Here is a 4,469-nt window from a genome sequence, read left to right as displayed (position 1 = left end):
CATAGCTCCTCAGGAGCAACCAACCTTGTTTTCTCAGACAAGATATCTCGTGGGTTTGGAACTTGCTGAGTAGGCTAGTCTGGCTGTCCAGCAAGCCCCAGGGATCTTCTCAGCGCCATCTCCCTAGCCCTGGAATTGCAAGGTGTATTCACCAGCACACTGCCACAACTGGGAATCGAACTCAAGTCCGCTGACTTGCAAAGCAAGTACTTTATCATCCCAACCATCTCCCCAGCCCTCCACAAAAGTTCTCCAGCACACTCGCTTTGTCCTCATAGGAGATTCGGAATTTATCTATGTGCCAGTCTCTAGCTGTGTCTCTTCTTTCCACTAAGATGTATCATGTCAGAATAGTAAGTAGAAGCAGGAACCATCTTACTTTAAAAATGTTTACTCAGAAATCTAGGAGTAGGGAGCTCAGGGAGTGGCAAAGAATCTGCTGAGAGCACCAGGACTGTTTAGAACAATGGAAGGTAATGGGTCCATTAACATGTTTTTAGAGGTCATAGAGCACCAGTTCCTCCAGGCTGCTAAGCTTGTGGAAAGTCACTTGGACTCTGAAATTCAAACTGGATCAGATCGGTGAAGATGAGCTGGAACTCCTCAAAGAAAAGAGGCTGGCAGCACTCAGGAAGGTCCAGCAGTAGAAACAAGAATGGCTTTCTAAAGGACATGGGGAGTACAGAGAAATTGCCAGTGAGAGAGACTTTTTTCAAGAAGTCAAGGAGAGTGAAAAAGTAGTTTGCCATTTCTACAGAGACACCACATTCAGGTTTAAAATACTAGACAGACACTTGACAATACTGGCCAAAACCCATCTTGAAACCAAGTTTCTGAAACTAAATGTGGAAAAGGCACCATTCCTCTGTGAGAGACTGCGGACCAAAGTCATCCTCACACTAGCACTCCTGAGAGATGGCAAGACGCAAGACTATGTTGTTGGATTCACCGACCTAGGAAATACAGATGACTTCACTACGGAAACTTTAGAGTGGAGACTTGGTTGTTCTGACGTTATCAATTACAGTGGAAATTTAAGGGAGGCACCATTTCAGAGCCAAAAGAAATTTGGGACAAACTTCACAAAGCTGGAAAAGAAAACTATCTGAGGAAAGAAATACGATTCAGATTCTGATGATGATTAGACTGTGCCATACTTGTAAACCACCTGTCTGTCTATCTGTCTGCTTACTTCAAAGCTAAATGTGTTTCTAAAGTCCCTTGATTCGGCCCATTGACCATCTGATATTTGAATCCCAGCATTTACACTACTTCACCACATGGAAGGGCATCATTAATTACTATTTTGTCTTTGGCCACTGTGTGTAACTTGAGAAACAGATAATTTAAGTTACCTGGAAAGGGTCTGGATTCTCTATTTTTGTGATTGAGTTTACCATAACATAATTCTTCTATCTTTATACCATTCACACTTGTGTTTTAAGTCTACTGAATTAGAAATAGAAATTCAGCCACCTATTCCAGGATTTAATGAGTGCTGTCTATAGAAAAGATTGGGCCAGGTGTTGGTGGCGCACGCCTTTAATCCCAGCACTCGGGAGGCAGACGCAGGTGGATCTCTGTGAGTTCGAGGCCAGCCTGGTCTCCAGAGCGAGTGCCAGGATAGGCTCTAAAGTTACACAGAGAAACCCTGTCTCGAAAAACCAAAAAATAAAAAAAAAAGAAAAGATTGGGTGGCATTTACTGGGGTACCACACACACTTGTCAATGATTCATCACCTCATTGGTGGAATGTGTTTCAGGAACCATTAAAGATTTGCCCATGGGGAAAAAAAACAAAAAAGAAACCTAGGAGTAAAGTGCAGACATTTCTCATGTGAAAGGAAGTTGCTCTCAATGACAGATGTGAGCTGACCTGGCTGAAGGGAGAGGAGGTGCAGGGTCAGCATGACCGGTACCAAGCTAGCCTGAGTGAGGATTTGCAAATGTATTAGGCTTCTAAACACTTTAGTTTCAGTGAAATCCATTTTGAATAAATATGGGATACTTATTTGTAGAAAAGTTATAATGTTACTAAATAGTGTCTGCTAAAAAATCCTTTGGTTCTTTTATTCAAAATATTGCTAAAGTTCTTTCTTTTGCTTTTGTGTTTTAAGATTGAGTCTGGCCTATAAAAGAACATCCTCGTGCTCCCGCCTTCTGAACACCTGGGTAGAAACCCCAGAAAATCAGTAGATTTGTCCTACTATGTTGAGCAATACTTTTCTTTCTCATACAGAACTATGTTGGGATTAGGAGTAAAGTATATCTACAGTGTGTCAGGAGTGAAACAGTGACCAACTCCATGAAATGACAATGGGACAATAACAATCTCACATGAGAGGGATAGTCCTTAGTGGTGCAAATGGAGGCTGACGTGGTGCATAGGTCCACAGGAAGTCGATGTCTCTGAGGGTAGGAACCAAACAAAGTCTCTGGAATTGATATGATGGTTATGTCCACCCTAGGGAGTAAATCCAGGTTAGAGAATGATGAGGAAAGAGCCTGCTGAGGCCTTCAAACTCAAACTAGGGTACAATTGTAAGGAGGCATACATGGCAAATGAGCATTTAAATCCCTGATGAGAGCAGAGGGTGCTGCGGAATAACCCTTCTGCACATTGTGAAGATGTATTGTTCTCATTGTTCATAAAAAAGCTGATTGGCCAATGGCTAGGCAGAATTTTCAGGGCAGAGAGAATGCTGGGAAGAAGAAGGGTGGAGCCTGAGGAGTCACCAGCTAAATGGAGAGGAAGCAGGATATGCAGGAGAGGTAAAAGCCAGGAGCCTTGGGTCAGCACATAGATTAACAGAAACGGATTAATTTAAACTGGAAGAGCTGGTTAGCAATAAGACTGAACTATCAGCCAAGCATTTATAATTAACAAAAAGTTTCTATGTAGTTATTTTCAAGCTGACTGACAGGAAAGAAGGGTTCACTTTCTGAAGCATTTGAGGGTATGGAGGCCTCCCTCACTGACCCCTTATAAAAGAAAAGCTTCCAGGGGATTAGCTGATAGAATCAGAAATCTGGAGAGAGAACAGTTTGCCACTGACCAGATTGGTCTATTGGAGCTGAGTTCACTTTTACAAACTGAAGGTTTACAATCCCAGTAATGACTGTGAAAAACACAACAGAGGAAGTGACATCTTTATTTGCTTTTTGTTGTGATGTGTGAGTGTAGTGGCCATCCAATAAGTGTATGTCTCACTCCAGGCTTTACGCCGCCTGCTTTGAGCTATTGCCTCCAACTCTTTCCAAGAGTTCTTAAGTGTCCATTGTCATTATTTGTTTATGTGAGCAAGTTAGAAAACTGAGCTTCAAGAAGGATCAGCAACTCTTTCATGGTTACCCAGCTAGGGTTCAACACTCACGTGAGTTCAAAGCTTGCACTGTTTCCACTATGGCTAACACTAAGCCATGCCTGCATAAAAATCAGCTACACATGTATGGTCCCTCCTCTGATATCAGAATATAGTGCTTCCCTAGGTGCTTTGAGAGTATTTACTTACTATTATTACTTTTATTTATTTATTCTTCCTCTTATTCACTTATTTGTGGTGTGTGTGTGTGTGTGTGTGTGTGTGTGTGTGTGAAGATTGGGGGACAATTTCTGGTGAGTTTGTTTTACCATGTGGATCCTGGAGATGGAACTCAGGTCAGAGGAGTCTTTTCTTTGCCCCTCGAGCCATCTCTCTGGCCTTTTCTTTGATACTTGCTATTTAGATATCCTTACACAAATCTGGAGGTTATTTTTATGGATGATTCAGGGCAGATTTGTAGCTTGTGTGATGTATTTGTACATTCTGAAGCTATTCTGTAGGCGGAGATTCAGACATAGAGCAAAGTTAAAGCCATGTGTGAAAAACCCTTCACCCCTCTCCTTGCTGACTCGGCTTCCCGCAGCCTGTTGTACTGAACAGAGGCTGCTGCCAGAACCCATGTGTGCATGGAGATATCAGTCCTTAGAGCAGAAGTTGGCAACACTTGAAGAGTAGAAATGGCTGCAGATGTTGAGGGCTGGGGAGTTCAAAAGCAGCCCTGCTATGTGGAATCCCACATTTGAGACTCTTTTTCTTTTGGTGGGGAAACTAATAGCCCTCCAGCTTTGAGTTAAAAACATTGTGCTCCTTTCAGCGGAAATATAAAGGAGAACTTGCCCTCTCTGTTTAGGTTGAGTCAGCCCTGCCCTGCCCTTTGTGCTCATCAACCTTGTGTTTCAGCCTTGGCCCTAGATTCACACCTCCTCACCGGCACTGGCACTGGTTGAAAGGAAGGATTGTTCCAAGATGTGATCTGGCTGAAGAGAAGAGTGGGGCACCAGCATGGAGCCCCTCTTTTACCTCCAACTCTCAGCACCTCATCAGACATGAGCCATTTCTGTGGCTTCTGGTTTGCCCATTATTTTTTAAAGACTTGACCTTAAACAAACAAACAACCAAATCAATTGTGCACAAATAATTGTTCAG

The 4,469-nt window shown here is 42.8% G+C and overlaps 1 pseudogene; it reads left to right on the top strand.

Moving 5' to 3' along the window:
- Nucleotides 1-463: 463 nt before the first annotated feature.
- LOC100764106 lies at nucleotides 464-1,145 on the top strand (annotated as a pseudogene).
- Nucleotides 1,146-4,469: the final 3,324 nt, after the last annotated feature.

The sequence above is a fragment of the Cricetulus griseus genome, chromosome 2 (genome assembly GCF_003668045.3).
Source record: "Cricetulus griseus strain 17A/GY chromosome 2, alternate assembly CriGri-PICRH-1.0, whole genome shotgun sequence".
NCBI lineage: Eukaryota > Metazoa > Chordata > Mammalia > Rodentia > Cricetidae > Cricetulus > Cricetulus griseus.
The sequence above is the reverse complement of the archived record's forward strand: the minus strand, read 5'-3'. Positions and strand labels throughout refer to the sequence as shown.